We start from the raw sequence: 23910 nt of genomic DNA on the forward strand, positions 1-23910 counted from the left end.
TTGTTCAGTCTGGCTTGTGCAGCCATGCTCTCCACTTCCTCAAAAAATTCGTTCCAGGATGCCTCCTTTGCTTGTCTGATTGCAAGATTTTAGTTGACAAGGGCCTCATGATATTTAGCCCATTGTCCTTTACGTCTTGCAATATTAAATAGTCTAAGTACCTGTTTGCTTTGCATTTCTAAGTTGTTATTCCACCAAGGCACACTCCTATTTGTGCACTTCTTGGTAATTGTGCAGTTGCCCTGATATGAGGTCACTATGGCAGAGGTAACAGCCTCTGCTACTTCCTCCAGTATTACTGGATTTCTTATCGAAGTTTTAATTTCCGAGAACCCTAATTCAAGGTCCCTCCTATATGTATCCCAGTCTGTTTTGCTGGGATTCCTATAGTGCATTGTCTGCCTGATTCCCATTTCAACCTTGAATTTAATGTATATGTGGTCCAATGAGGATGACTCCAGCACCTTATGCCATTGTTTGACATAGCTGCCCATCATCGTGGAACTAAAGGTTATGTCAATTACTTCTTCCCTCCTGCTATTCCTGAATGTGAGTTCATTGCCCCTATTCAGGACCTCTAAGTTGTTAGCTAAAAGGAGTTCAAGAAGATATTCACTTCTACAGTTGGTGTCCTTGCCGCCCCACACTGGGTTGTGGGCATTGGTGTCGCATCCCACCAGCAGTTGGTCACCTTGCCGATGGCAAGTCTCTACCAGTCTCCTCACCTCCAACAGAGGAGGAGAGCTGTCTTCATAAGTGAGGTATGCTGAGGCCAAAACAATTTCCCTCGTGATACCTTCCTCATTCTGCTGCATTTTAATAGTCACTAAATCCGTAGAGCAGAAATCCATCTTTGGCATGAAAGAAATTCAGTTTCTTACATAGATGAATGTTCTGGAGTTTCTTATATTTCTAGCATTGATCAGCTTACCTCCAGTGCCACTGAGGCCCGATACATCACCTTCATATAAATAGCATTCTTGTATCAGGGCCACATCCACTTCTTGCCTTCCCAGGCAGCGACTCATGGCAGCAGAGGCCCCTTTTACTGTGCTGCAGATTAATCTGCAGCACCTCCGTTCTCCATCTTGCTTCCATCTTTAAGGTCTTTGAGAACCCTGATGGTAACCTGTGAGAACCCTAAAAGCAATTTCAGGTCCCGCTCCCGCATCACCCGCAGGGACTTCCCTCCGACCTCCACTACCAGGGTTTGTCCTTCCAGTCCAGCCTTCTGGTTGACCACTCTCCAATCTTCTGTCTATACTTTTGTGTTCTGGACCCCTTTTTTCCCAAACAGTGTTTTAGGGGAGACTTCCTTAAGGATCTTTGGTACCCATATTGATATCTTTGCAGTCTTAAGAAGCTCCACTGCCATCTTAACCAGCAGCTTCGCATCTTCCCATGGGGATATCATGAGCACCTTGTCCGTAAGCCATTCCACCATGTGCACCCCCTCACAGACAAAAATTAGGGCACCAGGATCTAGATAGACCCTCCTGAAGTTGGATATTAGGCTAGTGCCCCCTCCCCCCCCTCCCCACAATCTTTTCAAAGAGGGCCATCTGTACCAATTCCTCCTGCTGTGAAGTGATGGCCACCAGTGGACAGCCTTCCTGGATAACTGCCACCCAAAAAAGCGAGGGTGCAGTACTATAAGTCTGTTTTCCTATTTCTTGCCTCGGTTTTTTCTGGACTCTCTTATCCAGGGAGGACGGAGTCTTTGATTCCTCCTTATCTGCTGGCTACCTGTCTTTGACGTAGTGGGGGTCTTCTTATCACTTTCAACCTGAGACAGTTTTTCCTGGGGGTCTTAGCTTTCTTTAATTCCCTCCACTTGTCTTTAGGAAGCCATTCTCTTCCTTCCTTTTTTCTCTGTTCCCTGAGTAGTTTCCTCCTCTGAGCCCCAGACAAGCCTTTGATCTGATCTAGCTTCTCGGTTACAGTTCCCACTTCTGGCTCATGTCTAGACCGTGATTCAGTAATGGGAATGCCTTACATCGGTAATGACCCCGATGTTTGGATATCTGAGGTCTCAGTTTGCCCCTCAGTTTGTTTTTCTATATTTTCTTTAATCGTGTCCGTATTGATTCCCAGAGGTTTGGGGATCTACAAGGTCCACACCACATATACCCCCCGTGGTGCAAGGCTACTTACTCAGGGAGGTCACCTGGTATCCCTGAGGCTACTTTTGCGACACATCTTCCCATGTGCCATGCACCCCTTGGCAAGGATCGCAACACACCTTGCGTTGGGTCAGGGAGTTGGGTGGGACTAGTAGTGGATAGGGAAGATGGGATGTTGTGGGATACTCTTAGTCTGATCCATTGGCTGAGACCTTTCCAGCAGTAGGTCCTCTACCTGCGGCATAGCCCTCAGCTTCACGCGGATATGCAAGCCTCTGCATCCGCATGGACAGTGCTTCTTCAAGGTAGTGTCCCCCGAGACGATGCTAATACATACCTCATTCATCTTTTCAACAGTATGAGTATTAAACTGGTGCAATTCTCCCGGTTTTTCCTTTGTAAAGGAACATTTGGGAACAGAGTTAAGCATTTTAGTTTCTGCTTTGTTACCCTCAGTTTTGCATTCTGTCTCATTTGCTAGTTTCTGTACCCCAAGTATGGTGACAATAACATTCTTTACGTATGACCAGAATTTCTTTGGGTTTTCTAATAGATCGTTTGACAACATTCTGCTGTAGTAGTTACTTAAGACTTCACACTTTGCTCTCCTGAAGGCCAAATGTGTTTAATGTGGCACCTGTCCATCTGTGATCATTTGCTTTGTTTTACACCTACTATGCAGCAATCTCTGTGTCTTTAGAAGTTTCTGTACTGTACCTGTATACCATGTGTCCCTTCCATTAGGGATATTTCAACTTTGTGCATATTTATCCAGTATATGGTCAAGTATCCTTTTATAATCGAATATTCTCATTTATTCAGTTGAGAAATTATTGAAATTGCTTCCTGATCGAGTACATGGTGATCTTAGTTTTGTAATTACTTCCACATTTTCTTGGCTGAAGTTCCTACATATTTTTCTTGTGCAGTCTGAATTTAGTTTTGATAGTGATATAAATTGCTATGCATGGTCTGATACTCCTACATATAGAACTTCTTTCCTTTAACATTGCAATTATAACTGCTTACAATATTATCAGTAAATGTTGAAGTAGTTACTCTAACACTTGCATATTGGTGAAAATTTAGATTTAGCCCATTAGGGTCTATCTCCTTTTTAATATGTGAAATAAATTTGCCATCAGTACTTGCATCTGTGTTGAAGTCAGCAAATATAACTAGTTTGTCACAAAATTTTCCAGTTTTTAATTTATATAACAGTGTTTCAAATTTCTCTAAGAATACCAAGCTTGTGTGGTACCCAGGGATGTGATATCTACTGGAAACTAATATATTATATGTTTGTCACTTCTGTGCAACTACTTTCAATGTTATTCCTCCACTTAGATGGCTCAAACTCTCTCTGATTTCATAGTCTACCAAGGACTGAACTAGTACACAAGAGCTTCCATACCCAGCGGCTCTATATAAACTGGTAGCCAGTTCATAGCCTGTAAGTTTATTGAGGAAGTGGATATTTTTAATTTTAAGCCACTGTTCATTTAGACATATTACCTTTACTGATAGTTTCATAGTTTCTAAATGAATCTGCATATCATAAAACTTGCCGTTCATCACTTCAGACCTGCCTTCAATGGTCAAATACATAATAAAATGACCACTCCATACACTATCAGATAAAGCATTTTTAAAACTATGAAGAGTTCCGTTTATCTAATGACTGTGCACACATGGCTGACTTTGCCAGCCACTGGAGCCATGCAGGCCTGTCGAATGTGTCCTGTGTCTCCCTGTTAGTGCCACAGTAAGCACCTTTCCAGCCAGTGCCATTTGAACAGTAAGACAAACATCACAAGTCGAACAGTGAAGTCTGCAAATGCAGCAATAGCAATGCCGAATTACTCCAGTCCACAATGAGTGATCATTTATAATTTGTATGTGCGTCCAGAGCCCACTCATGTTGTCCAGAAGTTTTTAGATGCTTAAAGTCCAAGTTATGATGCAACTCATAAGTTAGTGAAAAAAATTTGGAAATGGGAAGTGCTCATGACAAATGCAGAAGCTCACCTTAATGGCATTGCACATCACTTAGACAATATCCTTAAAAAGTCTTTTGGACGTCTTTCACATTGAACACAAATTTCATGTACCTCTTTACAAAGAACTACTAAGTTATATGGGCCAAAGTCATATAAAGAAACAGTAGTGTAACAATTTAAACATGGTGATCGCAGACTGCAGGTTAATTTTTGCAAGTGGGTTTTGATACATGTGCCCAACAGTGAAGTGGATCTATACCTCATTCTGTTTTCAGATGCACGATTCAATTTATGCGAGTATGTTAATTCTCAAAAATGTCAGTGTTGGAACACTGGCAGACCTATTCTACTTCATGAGGAGCCCGTTCCTTGCCAGAAAATAGTGTGGTGCATAGTTAGAGGTGACAGAATAATGGGCCCAATAATATAATGATGCAGTTAATGGTGAAATATATGTGCAAGACTTTTGTAACTGATTTTAATTAATAGAGTTAAAGAGAATGAAGCATTGTAGTTTTTCAACAAGGTCCAATAGAGGCTGATATGGCAAATTTTTCTTTGCATATAATTCACGAAGTATTTAAACAACAATATCTGGCACACTTGAAGATCCAATTTAACCCTATGAAATTTTTATTTGTATGGAGCACTAAAGGACGAAGTACCACAACAAATCCACACATATTACAGAAAGAGAAGTACATTGTGTTAGGACATTTCAGATAGCATAAATATGTAAATGCCTGTCTTCCACTTATTGCTTGTGGCACTATTGGTGTAATGTACTGAATTATAAAGTGACAACGATTAACCAGATAGTCAGCTTCGAGTAACTGAAGTTTACTGTTGAAAAGTTTTATTTTCTGTCCATTGCAATTTTAAGTGAATAATTTGAGTACACACCTTGCAAAGTCAGACCTGTATGCTTTATCGAAATCTTTGTTTTATGTTACAGGTAGAAGATAGGGGTGAAGTGCCGACCTATTCTAAACTGGAAGTGCAGTCTGTAGCAAATTATGTGGAGAGTTTGTGCAGCAACAGTAGTAATACAGAGTGTCCAAAAAAGGAATCTCTAACATTAGAATTAAATAACATGATAATAGTGCAACAGACTTTATGTTTACTGTGAAAACAGTAAGAATTTTATACAGAAGCTTCGAAATATTAGTTACAAAAGATGCTAACAGATGGCACTGTGATAGCAAAACAATTTGTCTATAAATAATATTCCAAAGTCCAGAGCAATTAGTTCCACAAATCAGTTCATCGAATTCAGATGGAGAGGTAGCATGGCAATGTTGGGGCAGTGGCAGCTGTAGTTACTCTTGAAGATGTCAGCACAGTTTCTGAAAGTATTCAGCAGAATATGAGGAAATTAGCCCAAAGAATTTCTATAGAGGCTGGTTTGAAGTGTTCAAGCATGCATATACTACTGAGAAATTGTCCACACATGTTCCTATTGAAAATCCAAAGCCACCAGGTCACATCCATAACCACTGTAAAATAGAGGGCTTACTGCCGAGCAAATTCTCACAATAACTGAAGGATTTGGTGCTGGCTGCATCTGGCTCACTGGTTAAGGACACATCCATCTGAATGTGTGGGAGAATAAGAAAACTGGCAATTTTGGGATACCACAAAACCCCTTTTGTTGAAGCAAAACCACTGCATTCTCCTAAACCTACTTTTTGGGCTTGTGATATGCAGTAGGCGTATAATCAGTCCCTACGCCATGCAAGAATCAGTAGCTAGTAAACATTACATTATAATTTTTGAAAAGTTTGTCATCAAACAATAAGCTTTAGAGCATCAATGTGCACTGAGTAATTCATGCAAAATGGGTCCTGACCACATCCCACCAAACAGGTGTTCCACTTTCTTCAGGAATACTTTGAGAACAGGGTCACTGCGTGGACTATCCCAATTTTATGAACACAAGCAAGGGAAGCCTCTATATTCACTCAGTCTGACTTTTGGGACTCTTTTTCTGCAGCACCTCGAAAGACACAATCAACTGAGACCATCCCACCACACTGGATGAACTTTAATTCTTGCTCTGCATGGCAACTGAATCCATTTCCGTACTCTTCAAGATGTGATAACAAATGATGAGCAGTGAGCATTTTGAAAAGATTGTGATGTGATTGCAAAGGCTGTTTGCAAAAGATAAATTTATTTATGCATGCTGATAAAAGTTTACTTTATACAGTGCCATCAGCAGTTCTTCTAATTACAATTCAAAACTTCTGTGTTCAAAATAAATCTCCCATTCATTCCATCCTTTTCTTTTCTGTGTTATTTAATTATAAACCAGGGAGTCTTTGTTTGACTACCCTTTATATTTATAGTTAACGAAAATCCAGCAACCACACACACAATTCTTCATTCATCAGATCTTAAAATGTTCACTCCTAGGTATGCCACAATGAAGAAAAGGGAGCAGAATGATGAATATGGTTCTGCAGTTTAGTCAATCACTAATACACTGCAGGAAGTTGATGATGAAACAGATATTTTTGCTAAATTTTTGGAAGCGGAAATCAGAAAAATTGTGTCAAGGAGAAAAGGGATGTTAAACTAATATTAATGAAAGTTTTATGTAAATCATTAAATGAATAAATTTTATGTTGGAATGTAATTTGCTTCAGGACTGTATTCTGCATGTGTCCCACTCTCTGTATGCTAATATTAGCTTCTGGGAGAGAGAAATAGGGGAGCATCCAAACACTTCTAGGCAGTGTTCATTCATATAATCAAGCTGAGTGCATTTATTCACATGCTACTGCAAATAATTACCTGTTTGCAGCAAACATCTGTACATGTGATCAAGTGGGGGACAGACTTGTTGAATGAGAGTTTTATTTACATTCTTGTGCATCAAGATCAGAACTTATTTGGAGAATGTATTCTTGTATTCAACCATCCAGTGTGAATCATGTTACAAGGAGTATGTTAAGTGTTGTATGATAACATAATCTTCAGGATTGTATATTATTTTATATTTTGCACAGTACAACCTACTAAATTCGAAGTTAATAAATATCACACAATACTCTCATTATTAATTTCCCCATTGTGCTTTGGTTTTGTATGACAGCATCCTTTCAGTGAGATGAAATTTATTGCCTGTGTAACTGAAAGACAATGTGATATGTAGATCAGTTCAGTCACTTATAAAATTAAAGGGTCATATATGATGTATTACTATTTGAAAACATCACTGTCTGTGTGAAGCCAGTATGCTGTGTAAATTATTTTGACAGAAATATGGTCTCAGTTTTGCACACAGTAACAGGAAATGGCTGTGAGCTCTATATACCATCTCCCTGTTATAAACCAATAAGTAAGTTCACCTACTGGAGCATATTTATTTCACCATTTTGCATTTCCATAATCCTTGGTAAGTCACCAATTTTCTGATAAACTTTTTTTTCATATGTTTAGTTTCACTTTACTCTGTTACTACCTTCATTGTAATTTGAGGACAATGCACTGCATAGTTTTATCACCTTTCATACTAATCTTTCTCACTGATCATGCATTCTATGACTTATCCATTTTCCTATTTTTTTTAAACTATGAAATCTATTCTTCAATATTGCTGTAGAACTTCATGCTACATTCAGTGATATGGTTATTTCATGCCAAGAGTTTGAAAAAGATAAACATAATGTTCAAGGCAGCAATTTATTCTGGTATGTGTTGTGTTTGCTGAGATTGACTAAATGTTTCACATATAAATATAGCATGTAAAGTTTTGGCAGAATGGAAATAATTTAGGAGTAGAGGAAGCAATCTACCAAACAGGAGAATCATTGAGCTGTCAACAGATACACAAAAAAGAATGGAAATTTTGCTAGCTTTTAGATAGGCCTATCATACACTGAAGACTAGCCCCAACAGGCCTTTTTTGTGCTGTCTGGGGTTTGAGAATTTTTTGACTGGTGAGCACTTTTTTTTTTAAATTTTGGACCTATATGGGCAAAATTACATTTTTAAACATTCTCCTTGATATTTCGCTCATCCAGTCTTGGAACAAATGCATAGAACAGTAGGGAGTTATGGCTACAGGTTCTGCCCCTACTTTTCACTTAGTAATTTGGCAAAACAAGAGGGGCTATACATCTGTGCTGTTTTCATGTGTCAAGTAACTCACCTGCGCCTTTTTTTATCATTTTATCACTATTTGTTTTTTATCTCATCATTTAGGAATAGGTAAAAGAATAGTGTGTTTTAATATTAATCTACAACAGGAATACAAATTTGTGAAATTATGTAACGACAATGACAATGAATCTATTTATTGCACAATATGTAATGGAGACCTTCCTGTTGCATATAAATGGAAAGGTGATATTAAAGACTATGCAAAAACAGCTAAACATAGGAATTCTATTCATGATACTGCTTCACCAAACATAATAGATTTTCTTAAACTTGTGAAAAATACAGCTGAATAAATAAAGCTCAATGTTTCAATAAAGGATTAAGACTTTTTAGTAATTTCAGAAATATGCCAAAAAATATGGTAAACCTATTTTTGGATGAACATTGTAACGGGGAAGAATGCACTTGTATAATTGCAACTGCACATAAATCCCTACAGCAACAATGATATATATATATATATATAACAAAGATGATGTGACTTACCAAACGAAAGTGCTGGCAGGCCGATAGACACACAAACATACACACAATGTGTGTATGTTTGTGTTTGTTTGTGTGTCTATCGGCCTGCCAGCACTTTTGTTTGGTAAGTCACATCATCTTTGTTTTTAGATATATTTTTCCCACGTGGAATGTTTCCATTCCACGTACATAGGCAGAGATACGTTCTGCCGGCGCTTTCGTTTGGTAAGTCATATATATATATATATATATATATATATATATATATATATATATATATATATATATATAGGGAAACATTCCATGTGGGAAAAATATATCTAAAAACAAAGATGATGTGACTTACCGAACGAAAGTGCTGGCAGGTCAATAGACACACAAACATACACACGAAATTCAAACTTTTGCAATAAACTGTTGCCTCATCAGGAAAGAGGGAAGGAGAGGGAAAGACGAAAGGATGTGGGTTTTAAGGTAGAGGGTAAGGAGTCATTCCAATCCTTTCATCTTTCCCTCTCCTTCCCTCTTTCCTGACGAGGCAACCGTTGGTTGCGAAAGCTAGAATTTTGTGTGTATGTTTGTGTTTGTTTGTGTGTCTGTCGACCTGCCTGCACTTTCATTTGGTAAGTCACATCATCTTTGTTTTTAGATATATTTTTCCTTCGTGGAATGTTTCCCTCAATTATATATATATATATATATATGACTTACCAAACGAAAGTGCTGGCAGAACGTATCTCTGCCTATGTAGATCAACACCTTCAACCCATTACATGCAGTCTCCCATTCTTCATCAAAGACACCAACCACTTTCTCGAACACCTGGAATCCTTATCCAATCTGTTACCCCCAGAAACCATCCTTGTAACCATTGATGCCACTTCCTTATATACAAATATTCCGCATGTCCAGGGCCTCGCTGCGATGGAGCACTTCCTTTCACGCCAATCACCTGCCACCCTACCTAAAACCTCTTTCCTCATTACCTTAGCAAGCTTCATCCTGACCCACAACTTCTTCACTTTTGAAGGCGAGACATACCAACAATTGAAGGGAACAGCCATGGGTACCAGGATGGCCCCCTCGTACTCCAACCTATTCATGGGTCACTTAGAGGAAGCCTTCTTGGTTACCCAGGCCTGCCAACCCAAAGTTTGGTACAGATTTATTGATGACATCTTTATGATCTGGACTCACAGTGAAGAAGAACTCCAGAATTTCCTCTCCAACCTCAACTCCTTTGGTTCCATCAGATTCACCTGGTCCTACTCCAAATCCCATGCCACTTTCCTTGACGTTGACCTCCATCTGTCCAATGGCCAGCTTCACATGTCCGTCCACATCAAACCCACCAACAAGCAACAGTACCTCCATTATGACAGCTGCCACCCATTCCACATCAAACGGTCCCTTCCCTACAGCCTAGGTCTTCGTGGCAAATGAATCTGCTCCAGTCCAGAGTCCCTGAACCATTACACCAACAACCTGACAACAGCCTTTGCATCCCGCAACTACCCTCCCGACCTGGTACAGAAGCAAATAACCAGAGACATTTCCTCAAACCCAGAACCTCCCACAGAAGAACCCAAAAAGTGCCCCACTTGTGACAGGATACTTGCCGGGACTGGACCAGACTCTGAATGTGGCTCTCCAGCAGGGATACGAGTTCCTCAAATCATGCCCTGAAATGAGCTCCATCCTTCATGAAATCCTCCCCACTCCACCAAGAGTATCTTTCTGCCGTCCACTTAACCTTCGTAACCTGTTAGTTCATCCCTATGAAATCCCCAAACCACCTTCCCTACCCTCTGGCTCCTACTCTTGTAACCGCCCACAGTGTAAAACCTGCCCCATGTACCCTCCCACCACCACCAATCCAGTCCTGTAACCCGGAAAGTGTACACGATCAAAGGCAGAGCCACGTGTGAAAGCACCCACGTGATTTACCAACTGACCTGCCTACACTGTGACGCATTCTATGTGGGAATGACCAGCAACATACTGTCCATTCGCATGAATGGACACAGGCACACAGCGTTTGTTGGTAATGAGGATCACCCTGTGGCTAAACATGCCTTGGTGCATGGCCAGCACATCTTGGCACAGTGTTACACCGTCCGGATTATCTGGATACTTCCCACTAACACCAACCTATCCAAACTCCGGAGATGGGAACTTGCTCTTCAATATATCCTCTCTTCCCGTTACCCACCAGGCCTCAATCTCCGCTAATTTCAAGTTGCCGCCACTCATACCTCACCTGTCATTCAACAACATCTTTGTCTCTGTACTTCTGCCTCGACTGACAACTCTGCGCAAACTCTTTGTCTTTGAATATGTCTGCTTGTGTCTGTATATGTGTGAATGGATATGTGTGTGTGTGTGTGTGTGTGTGTGTGTGTGTGTGTGTGTGTGTGTGTGTGTGAATGTATACCCGTCCTTTTTCCCCCTAAGGTAAGTCTTTCCGCTCCCTGGATTGGAATGACTCCTTACCCTCTCACTTAAAACCCACATCCTTTCGTCTTTCCCTCTCATTCCCTCTTTCCTGATGAAGCAACCATTGGTTGCGAAAGCTTGAATTTTGTGTGTATGTTTGTGTTTGTTTGCGTGTCTATCGACCTGCCAGAACTTTCGTATATATATGAATATAGTAGAGGGAAACATTCCACGTGGGAAAAATATATCTAAAAACAAAGGGTAAGGAGTCATTCCAATCCTGGGAGCGGAAAGATTTACCTTAAGGGGAAAATAGGACAGGTATACACACACACACACACACACACACACACACACACACACACACACACATACACAGACACAAGCAGACATTTGTGTGTGTGTGTGTGTGTGTGTGTGTGTGTGTGTGTGTGTGTGTGTGTGTGTGTGTGTGTGTGTAGCATGAGAGAGAGAGAGATAGAGAGAGATTGTTTCAGTATGTAACCTAGCAAATGTATACTGAACAAAGAAATGTAAAATGCTTCTCTGTAAGCGATTAATCACTGGGTTTTCAGGCAGGTATTGATGTCAAGAGAAAGGCAAGCAACAGCATTTATGAAACACATCAAACAGGACAGATTATAGATGTGATATGTTTTCTTGTAAAACTCCAGGACTGTAGAAAGGAAAGCAGCATATAGTAAACAGACTATGGTAGTGGACCAGTTCTTGTCACGGAAGTACAATCCTGATGCTGGTGTTTTCAATGTACTCTACAGAGCATCCACTTGCTATCAGATTCTCTTGACCGTGTAAATAAAAATCCAAGATTACATCTCCAGAATTTCAAGTGGGGATTAGGTGGATGAACTGATGATGGTCATGTGATAAGGGCAACTATGTGTGTGTTACCTACATGCCAGAGTTTGGTTCCTAGATTGTCAATACAGCTGTGGTGTCAAAGAGTTATTTACATGCCTTGGTCTCTCTCTGCAATGTTTACCCCCGTGCTACCCTCCAATAACCAGATTGATGATTCCTTAGTATGTCTTATATCAGCTGATCCCTTCCTTTACCCAATTTGTGCATGAATGTCTTTTCTCTCCAATTCTACTTAGTACCCCATCATCAATAGTTAAGCAATCTATGCACTAATCTCCAGCATTCTTGTGTAGCATCACATTTCAAAAGCTTCTATTCTCTCTGTGCATGAACTGCTAACTGTCCATATTTTACTTCCATACAAGCATAAACTCTAGACAAATACCATCAGAAAAAAGTTCCTAACACATTTGCAAGCAAAAGATAGATATATACTTACCATAAAGATGACACATTAAGTTGCAACAGGCACAGTTAAAAGACAATCCAGTATTGGCTTTCGGCCACAGCCTTCATCAGAAAAAGAAAGAGAAATACACATTTCCTTACTCACCACTAATTGCTCTTCCCACACCCACACATGACTGACACCTCTTTCTTCACGGACCAGAATGCAACAGTCGTGTCAAGTGGAAGGATTAATCAGCAGGGAGAGGGAAAAGGGGAGGGGTAATAATGTCTAGGTGGAGGGAGAGAGGAATGCTGTCTGGTAGACTGTGCAGGGAATAGAATGCCAACAGCCACAGCATCAGGAGGTCATGGGGTAGGCAGATAGGGAAAATGGAGCAAAAAAGGAGTGGGGAATGGGTAAGGTGGGCAAGCGATTTGGCAGAGGGCAGCAAACAAAGTGAGTGGGAGGTGAGAATGGAGGGGAGATGATAGCACAGAGGCAGTGGAAATGGTTGGGTGGAGGGTGTGGGGACAGTACATTATTGTAGGTTGAATCCGGGATAAGTCACGAGAGGAAACAGTGTTGTAAGAATAACTACGACCGTTCCCATTCAGGAAAGCTGGTGGTGGAGGGGAGGGTCCACCTGGCTCATGCAGTGAAGAAGCCACTGAAATAGAGCAAGTTTGTTCACTTCCATGTTGTGCCACATGTTGGTGTACTTTGCTCTAGGCCATAGTTTGGCAGTGTCTACTCATATTGGTGGACAGCTAGTTGGTAGTCATACAAAATATAAAATAACTGTGCAGTGATTGCTACAGAGCTGGTAATTGACATGGCTGCTTTCACAGGTGGCTCCAACACCGTCAGAATCTCATGATTCGATTTTGTTATATTCCATGACCCTTGTGTTGCCTTTTTTGATTTCCATGTTACATCCTTCTTTCATGACATTGTTTACACCATTCAACTGCTCTTTCAAGTTCTTAGCTGTCTCTGATACAATTACATTGTCGTCAGCAATCCTCAAAGTTTTCATTTCATTTTGCTGATCTTTATTTCTTTCTCCAAATTTTTCTTTTATTTCCTTTACTACACGCTCACTGTACAGACTGAATGATATTGTGGTTAAGCCACAAGCCTGCCTCACTTCTTCACAAGCACTGGTTCCCTGCCATGTCAAACTTGTATGACTACTGTCTGGTTCCTGTACAAGTTGTAAATAACTATTTGCTCTCTGTATTTAATCCCTGACACCTTCAGAATCTCAAACAATGTATTTCAGTCAACATTGGCAAAGGCTTTCTCTAAATATGCAAGAGCTATAAACATAGTATATCCAAACTGGTCTTCCCTGACATTAGCTCCTACCAGCTTTCCCATTGTTTTGTAAATAATTACTGTCAGTTGTTTGCAATCATGACTTACTAAACTGACACTACAGTAATACATTGTCAAGTCACATTAATGTGACCTCACCTCTGAAGCTGAATAATCAGCTGTTGTAGCCCAGACTGCTGCAAGATATGCAGGAAGAGTGTTGGTGAGGTTCGGGAAGGCTCTAACAGTGATGTGGAGACATGCCAACTACATTTCCATGCCCAGTTGCACTATGTTTCTCAGTTGGGAATCTGTGGCAAGAGCAGCCCAATCAGAGGAGTCCAAGAGATTCTCGATTGGCTTTAAATCTGGGGAGTTTTGTGGCTGGGGGAGTATAGTTAACTCATCCTGTTGCTCTTCAACTACGCATTCATGTACTCTGCAAGCTGTATGACACATTGCATTGTCCTGCCAGTAACTGCCGTCGTACTGAGAAAAAACAAACTGCATCCGTGGTTGGAAAAGATCCCCAAAGATAGAAGCATACTTTTTATGATTCACTGTGATTCAGGAATGGCAAGATCACCCAGGGAATGCCAAAATAACATTTCCCAGACCATAATGCTCCCTCCTCTGGACTGGGCCCTTCCAGTGATTGTTGCAGGGTATTTGTGTGCCAACAGCAACCCGTCCAATGGAGCATAAAATGTGATTCATCTCTAAAGGTCACATGTTGCCATGCACTGGACAACCAGTTGCAGTAACGATGTGCAAATTCCAGCCTTTGGCGATAATGGATAGCATTCAGCACAGGTGTATAAAGCAGGCACCTGATGCGGACGTCCACATGCAGCATGTTTGATGAACGGTCACTGAGGAGACACCGTTGGTAGGCCCATGATTCATCCGAGTAATGAGCAGCTCAACAGATGCATATCTATTCACCCATACACATCTGTGCAGCTATTGCTCACCCTGTCATCTATGGTGTGTGTTGCACCACAGATGGCTCAGTGCTGATTATAAGTAGCACCATTTTACTACACATGGTAGCTTTCACTGTGGAAACACAGTTAGCCATTTTGGAAGTGCTTTCATGCTTTGTCTGAAAGCCGATGATTGTACCGTTTTGGATGCCAGATAATTCACTCAATTTCCACATTACAACAATTAGTACACTGTTTTCTGCATCCTCCACATGCCACATGACCTGTCAGCACCTGCTTTCTTGAGACTGGAATTATTACATTCTTCTTGAAGTCTGACAGTATTTTGCTCATTTCATATGTCTTGCACATCATGTGTAATAATCATGTTATCGCTGGCTATCCCAAGCATCTCAATAATTCTGATGGAGTGTTGTCTACCCCAGAGGCTTTGTTCGAACTTAGATCTTTCAGTGACATGTCAAATTCTTCTTTCACGATCATATCTCCCATCTTGTCCTAATCTACTTTCTCTTTCTTTTCTGTAATTTTGTCTTCAAGTTCATATCCCTTGTGGAGCATCTCCTTCCAACTTTTCAGTTTTCCATTCTTTGCATCCTGCCTGAGAACCTTGATATTCATACAGCTGCTTCCCTTTTTAGTAATGCATACTTCTACTGCCTTGCATTTGTCCTTCAGCCAGTCCTGCTTAGCCGTTTTGTCCTTTCTACCAGCCTCATTCTTGAGACATCCATATTTGCTATTCCGTGCTTCATTTGTTGCATCTTTATATTCCACCAAATCTATTGTGGAAGTGCAAGATGCTGTCTGTGCCATGTACTCTACTGGGAAGTGCAGGATCCTCCACAGCCAGTTTTTGATAAATAGTGACAACAAATATAAAGTGCAGCTGATGGGACTAGAAGATTTTTCTAAGCAGGAACCAAAATAAATATCAGTTTTGAGAAGGAAAGTAAGTTGTTTTGAAACTGCAGAACTCAAACTATAAACATAATGTGCAAACCAGTCATAGCTCTGTCACAGACGAAATTTGTATGTGGTTACAAAGGCTGTAACTGTTAGTTAATCACAGTTTTTCACTGACTCATCAAACACTGAGTAGGCAGCACCAGAATCTCAATTCTATTCTTGTATTTTACACTAAGTGTTTGCTCTTACCAACAACAAAAGCAAAATCAACTATTCTGTGTTTCACGAGATGGCTGTAATCCCAAATTCTTTGGAAATGTGACACTTCCATGTCTTTGAGGCATTGTAACATATGCCTGTGTTTCATGCTAGGGGGTGTAATTACACACTGGGAGCAGGCCATTGTGTATAATTTTACCCGGTGAGTTTCCAGTGGACAAGTTTTATATGATACAATATTTAATATAAATATGTGCACTGAAAATTTTGGGTTAGGCATACGCTGCATTATTTCAGACATAAGTGGAAATCATTTAGAGTCTTGACCAGTCAAAATTCAGTAATGCAGAAATATATTTTTAACCCCAAACAGCCACCAGCAATACTTATTTTATTGCAGACATTCCACACCTGCTTAAAGATATCAAAGCATCTCTGTTGTCAAATGTTACCATAACAACACCAGAAAAAAATTAATCAAAAACATTATCTTCTCACAGAAACTGTGAACTGTCATCATATGAATTATCTTTACAATTTTGAGAAAGACAGTGACTTAAAGTTAGCTCCTAAGATTGCTGCATATACAATAAGACAATGTGAATTTAATAAGAAGAATGTGTCAGCAGCTCATACATTTCCGAGCCGTAACACTACTTGTGGGCTGAAGTTTATAGCTACTGACAACAAAAGCTGTGAATAACACCATGGTTTCTTGAAATATTGAGCAACTGGCTCTCATTAGTGATATCAAGGAATGCTGTTACTGCTAGCATATTAGTAACACAAATCTGCAAATGTATGAAGAAAACCTGAATTTTCTGCCTGATGTACAAGAGGTTTTTCAGCATATGCAGGCTGCTGGTACACGCTAACTGGAAACAAATATTGTGGAACAGGGGGGACGGTGGGGGGGGGGGGGGGGGGGAGGGGAAGGATTGGGCCTTTCCACTGAAAGTGTCTGCTTGTATGTATTCTATTTTTATTTTTTTGTATTAAGAATAAATTTTTTCTGTCAGGCATTGGTGCCCTCAAAATTAATTTTCTTGTTTAGAAGTCACAAGAGGACATTCTCGTGGAAACATTTCTGCAATTGCTTGAAATTAGCTTGCAGAAGTACTAGTAAACTTGCATAAATTTCTCTTCTAGTGTAAACATCTCAGTAACATGCTAGTGGGCACATGCCTTAAGATGTGCTTTGCTGGAGTAGTTTCCCAAGAAAGACAAACCTACAACCACTGCACTTTTGTTCATCTGAAGCTATATAAGCAGGACAAGGTTAGTTTATTGTACACTTCTAATGAGAGTTACGTCCTTTTTGTTTAACTGTAAATTTTCTTTTGCCAACTAGCCTCTACTCCAGGAAGGAATGAATGGTTTAATTATTTTCAATATCTAACAAATAACATAATTAATAATTTTGCCTTAAAGCAGGTGAATTTTCTAACCTGCCATAATATAAAATTCAAATTAATGAAGAGATGGATTTCGTCTGAAAATATATATTTCAAAATTACCAAAAAATAACTTCCTCAATATAAAAGAACAAAGATGATGTGACTTACCATACGAAAGCGCTGGCAGGTCGATAGATACACAAACAAACACATACATACACACAAAATTCAAGCTTTCGCAAACAATGGTTGCTTCGTCAGGAAAGAGGGAAGGAGAGGGAAAGATGAAAGGATGTGGGTTTTAAGGGAGAGGGTAAGGAGTCATTCCAATCCTGGGAGCGGAAAGACTTACCTTAGGGGGAAAAAAGGACAGGTATACACTCGCACACACACACACACACATATCCATCCGCACATACACAGACAGAAGCAGACATTTGTAAAGGCAAAGAGTTTGGGCCAAACAAGTATATATTGGAACAACGAAAAGAGGTGTAGACACCCTCTAAGCCGAACATAAAAGAAACTGTCGCTTAGGACACATCGAAAAATCGGTCGTAGCTGAGCATGTTCTTCTAGATGGCAACCATCAAAGTAAATTTAATGAGACAAGCGTTCTAGCACAAACATCTCATTATCATGCGCGTATGTATAGAGAAGCAATAGAGATTACAAACACCATAACAATTTTAATAGAAAAGAGGAAGTATCAAAGTTAGACAAAATATGGATGTCGACGTTGCGCCAGCAGAATGACAATCGATTACTCCTAATCGAGAATGATGACACCTTCCAAAGATAGGCATACCGCCAGCATCATGTGACGAATGGTGGTGGCCTCTATACGCGCTATAAATGCGAGAGTACCTGGAGCCTCAGTGTACTCATCAGAGGGTTGGATTCCCTCATTCGAAGGCGCTAGTTTCCACGGCCTGGGCTACTCCCTGGTTGGAATCTTCGCTTTCGAAGATTGTGTTTGTCTGTCTGTCTGTCTGCCTGTCTGCCCGCCGCTTACTGTTGTAGCTGTTCGTTCGTCCGTCCGTCCGTCCGCCTGCCTGCCTGCTCGCTGTCCGTCCGTCCGTCCGTCCGTCCGTCCGTCTGTTCGCCGCCGCAACTGCCGCTGACGCCGCCGCCGCCAGCCGGTGCTCGCCGCCGCCGCCAGCCGGTGCTCGCCGCCGCCGCCGCCACCGCCGCCGTCGCCGCCGCCGTCCGCCCTGGTGGTCTGACCCTGGTCTGCGTCCGTCTGCGTCTTCGCCGGTCCTCGTCCGTCTGCGTCTTCGCCGTTTCCCAGTTTGTGTCCTTTCCTTTTCGTGCTGTGCGTTTTTTCTTCCTGTCGTCATGTCCGCCCCCACCACCACTGTCACTACTACCACTACCGCCATCGTCTATACATCCCCTTCCGCCGCCTCCACCACTATAACTTGCTGTGCCCAGTCCCACCCCCCTCCTTCCATCCCACCTCTCCTCACTCTCCCTTCACCCTCTATCTTTGTCGCCCCCTCTCCCGCTTCTTCCTCCCGCTCCTCTCGTTCTGATCCCTTCCCCCCACTCCCCCAGCCTGTCACTGCAGCTCCGGCTCGGGTGGTGGCCCATCGGGCCACTGCCCACGCCCAGCTCTCCCCGTCACCTTCGCCATCACCACCGCCACTGCCACCGTCATCGTCATCGACGCCGTCGCCTTCGCCTTCACCGTCGCCGTCATCATCTCCGGCGCCGACTCCAGCCCCGGGACCTGCCACTCCCCGCCACATTCCAGTTGTTCCCATCCCCCACACCTCCTCTGCCGCCGTCAAGCGCCCCAGTGGCACTCCTGTCTCGTCTGCTCCCAAAAAGGCTCCGCCTCGTCCTCCTTCCCCCACCCCTGATGCCATGGATGTCTCCCCGCCCGTCCCTGCCCCCTCCTCCTCCTCCTCTACCCCCTCCTCCTACCGCTACCTCCTCTCCCGTCCGGATCCCCCCCTCCTAGCCCGGAACCTCACCCTCTTCCTTCGCCAGAATTGTCCTGGTGCCCCCATCTCCCTCCTCACTCCTCGCCATGATTCGGTACTCCTCTCCTCCCCCAGCCCTACCCTCCACACGGACATCCTTTCCCACATCCCTATCACCCGCTTTGGCCCTCATGCCTCTCTCACCCCTGCTCCATCGCCACCTCCCTCCCGCCAACCCCAGCCTCCGCATCGCCCGCCGACCCTCACCGCCGTGATCACTCAGCTCAGTCCAGTGATCACGGAGGAGGAGGTGTTGGCGGAGCTTCAGGCCCATCCCCATCTGGAGGTGCGTGCGGTTCGCCAGATCCATAACGCTGCCGGCCCCACCCGCCTTATGCGCGTTTTTTCTGAGCACGCCCCCTCTATAGACCGTCTCCTGAAGGAGGGTGCCCTCCTTTTTAACCAGCGTCATAAAGTTGACCCCTCCCGTTCCCCTCCTCAATCCCTCCACTGCCAAAGGTGCTTGCGATATAATGCGCACCCAACATCTGAGTGCCGCGAGGCCCCCACCTGCCCGCACTGTAGGCAAGCCCACTTTTTACGGCAGTGCCCCAATCTCCAGTCCCCCCCCCTCCTGTAATACCTGTAACCTCCCTCATCCCACCTACTCCCAGAAGTGTAAGGCCCGACCCCCTCCTACCACTCCTGTCCGCCCTCTGGACGCCCCCACCCCTCCCGGCAACTCCCTTCGCCCACCCCCTACCGCTGAGGATATCATCCGATTCCTCACCATTGTCCTGCAGAATGTACATCCTTTTCAGCGCCCACACACCCTCCAACAGATCTCCCTCGCCGCCCGATCCGTTTTCCACCTCAAAATGTACGCCACCTACTCCAACAACCAGGCCCATTTCACCTTCTCCCGTCTTGACACCCTCGTTTAAATCCCTGTCATGGCGCGACAGCACCGTATCCTTTTCAACAACATCCGCTCCCTTCCCGCCAACAACAACCTCTTTCTCCATACCCTTGCCACCCACCGCGTGGACGCCTTCCTCCTAAATGAAACCTTCCTCCAACCCCACCACACTGTCCACACTTCGCCCTACCTCCTCCACCGCTCTGACAATCCCCTCTCAATTGCACGTGGCGGAGTTGCCATTGGGCACCATCGCCAGATCCCCGTTCGGCTCCAACCTCTCCTTCCCGACCCCACCGAACACCTGATCCTTAGTCTCTTCTTCCCTGGCCTTACCGTTACCTGCACCACCATCTATGTCCGCCCTAACGCCCCTCTTCCCTTCGACTTCCTCTCCCACATTGACCGTACCTTCTCCTTCTGCGTGATCGCCGCCGACCTCAACATCCATAGTCGTTCCGCCGCCCAGTTACGGCGGTGGCATCAGTTCCTCTCCTCCCTTCAAGGCGACCTCATTCCCATCCCCCAGCACACCCGTCCTGAATCCAACTCCACTCCTGATGTTATCCTCTCCTCCCCCAACCTCCTTGGCTGCATCACGGTGGATGTCCTGGAGCCTATTGGTAGCGACCATCTCCCTGTCCTCCTCACCGTTTCAGACGGTCGTCGCCCTCACCCCGACCCTCGTACTGACCCTCCCCCTAAGTATGTCCACGACTATTCCCGTGCCGACTGGAATGCCTACCGGGATACCCTTTCCACCCAGGTCGATAGCCACCCTCTCACCTACCACCACCCAGACGATGTCACCCAAGCCGCCTCCTTTCTCCAGCAGACCTTGTCTGAGGCCGTGGAGGCCCACGTCCCTACTGTCGCCATCCACCCCCACCGTCCTACCTTACCCCCACAGGCCGTTCTCCTCCTCCGTGAATCCCATCGTCTCTACCGTGCCTTCCTCTGCGCGCGTGACCCAGACACACTACGACGCCACCGGCAACTCCAGCGACACATTTGTAATTTGCTCGCGGCTAAGAAACGCCGGGACTGGCGCAGACATGCACCCGTTTAAATGCTACCCTACCAATCAACTCGTCCAAGTTCTGGTCGGCCTTCCGTCGCCTTACCGGAACTAAACCCTCCCCCTATTATCCTCTTCTCCATGATGATCACCCTTTGCCTGACTCCCTTAGTAAGGCCAATCACTTTGCCTCCTACCTCTCCGATGTATTTTCCATCCCCGATGATCCCCAGTTCGATTACTCCCTCTTCCCGGATATCCGCAATCGAACTGACACCTCTTCCCCTCCCCTCGCTCCTGGTTTCCAGTACTTGGACAACATTGCACACACGGAACTCAATGCCCCTATCACTACACAGGATCTCATTGCTACACTCCGCACAAAACGCAACACCGCTCCTGGTCACGATCGTGTCACCTACCGTCACCTTCGTGAAGCTCCTGTCTCTTTCCTCTCCACCCTGGCCAGGCTCTACAATGTAGTCCTGTCCACCGGTTACTACCCCGACCTGTGGAAAACCTCCCATATCCTCATGTTCCTTAAACCTGGCAAACCGCCGTCTGCCGTCTCCTCCTACCGTCCCATCTGCCTTACCTCCGTCTTCAGCAAGGTCCTGGAGTCTATCCTCACCCGACGCATCCACCAGCATCTCCGCCAGCACCGCCTCCTTCTCGTTACCCAGTGTGGCTTTCGGCCGTCCTTCTCTTCCGACGACCTTCTCCTTCACCTCACTCATCTCCTTTCCGAACAGCTTAATTTCCATTGCTCCGCAATCTTCCTCTCCCTGGACCTCGAACGTGCCTATGACCGCATATGGCATTCCGGTCTCCTCTTCAAGCTCCAAACCTTCGCCCTTCCCATTAACTACGTCCGTCTGATCAGCTCCTTTCTCTCCCGCCGTCCTTCCTATGTCACCATCCATAACGCAGATTTCTACACCTTTTTCCCCTCTGCCGGTGTGCCCCAAGGCTCTGTCCTCTCCCCCCTTCTGTACCTTTTGTATACGGCGGACATGCCGCCTCCGCCAGCCCCCGTCCACCTCCTCCAGTTTGCCGATGATACCGCCTTCCTTGCCCTTGCACCCACCCTACAGCGCTCCCAACACCTTCTCCAATCCCATCTTGACCAGTTCACCGCTTGGTGCAACCAGTGGTTGCTCAAGGTCAATCCCTCCAAAACCCAGGCGATCATTGTAGGCAAAACCACCCCTTCCTTCCGCCTCCTTGATTTCTACATCACCATCTATGGCCGTCCTATCGCCCTCACTCCCACCCTTAAGTACCTTGGCGTCACCCTCGACCGTCGCCTCTCCTGGACTCCCCATCTCCAGACAATCCAAGCCAAGGCACGCTCCCGCCTCCGTCTCCTCAAGCTTCTTTCCGGCCGTACGTAGGGTCTGGACCCCTCCACCATCCTCCACACCTATAAATCCCTCATCCGCCCTATCCTTTGTTATGCCCATCCAGCTTGGATCTCCGCCCCCCCCTCCCTTTTATAAATCCCTCCAAATCCTTGAACGCCATGCTCTCCGCCTCGCCTATCACATCCGTCTCCCCTTCCCCATGCGGATCCTGTACGATCTCATCCCCTTCCCCCACCTCCTCCTTTTCCTTGAAAGGATACGGATCCTGTACACCTCCCGTAAACTTGATCCTCCTCACCCGCTCGTCTCCCCGATCCTCTCCCGCCCCCGCCTGCTGCCGCGCCTGTATTCCCACGTCCCACCCGGTCTCCATCTGTCCACCCTCCTTACCCTCTCCCAAGGTGGCTTCCGCCAGCTCCCTCTCCCTGATGATGTCCTCGTCCCCTCCATCTACCCCTCCTATCAACTTTGACCCTGCCCCGCCCCCCACTTCCCGTGTCCTTTCCTTTTGGCACCCTCCCTCCCTTCTCTTCTCTTCCCTTCTTTTTCCATCTCCCCTCCCTTCCCCCTCTTCCCCCGGGCTTCCTCTCCCCCTTCCTCCCTCCCCCCTATCTCCCCTGCCCGTGGCATCTCTGCTCTCCCCTCTCGCTCTCCCACTCCCCTTCCTCCTCCTCCTCTCTTGGCAGGTCCCCGGACTCGCACACGCATAGTGAACATTTGCGCGCCGGAGATCGTCGCCTTCTGTGTCTCGTGTGTGTGACGTCGTATAGTGTTTTTTGGTGTCCGCTGTGCCACTCCTACGTTCACTTGTGCCGTCGGACTCATCAGTGTTTTGTGCACCATGCCAACGTGTTTTCAGTGTTGTTATCGTCACATGTGAACGACTCCGGTTTTTTGTGTCTCTGTGACCTCTCTCTTTTGCCCGTCACTTTGTTCATTGTCATTCACCATTTTTTATACTCTTGTAAAACGCTATGGCTGAAGAGCGGCGTAGTGTGCCGCTGCCAGCCTACCTGAGTTGTACAGGTTTTAAAATAACAATAAAGTAAAAAAAAAAAAGGCCTCAGTGGAAGTAGCCGGACGACCTTAGAAGATATCTCCTGCAGATGGAGACGAAATGTTAGGTGGAAATTTTATACATCGACCATGGCCTCTCAGCCCAGAAGTTTCAAACTATGGATACTGTGTCACAGACACAGTTCTTTTGACTGTCCTACATATATATATATATAAAAATTGCTACACCATGAAGATGAAGTGCTACAGACGCAAAATTTAACCGACAGGAAGAAGATGCTGTGATATGCAAATGACTAGATTTTCAGAGCATTCACCCAAGGTTGGCGCCAGTGGCAACACCTACAACGTGCTGACATGAGGAAAGTTTCCAACCCATTTCTCGTATACAAACAGCAGTTGACTGGTGTT

Source organism: Schistocerca americana, chromosome 11 (assembly GCF_021461395.2).
Source record: "Schistocerca americana isolate TAMUIC-IGC-003095 chromosome 11, iqSchAmer2.1, whole genome shotgun sequence".
Lineage (NCBI taxonomy): Eukaryota > Metazoa > Arthropoda > Insecta > Orthoptera > Acrididae > Schistocerca > Schistocerca americana.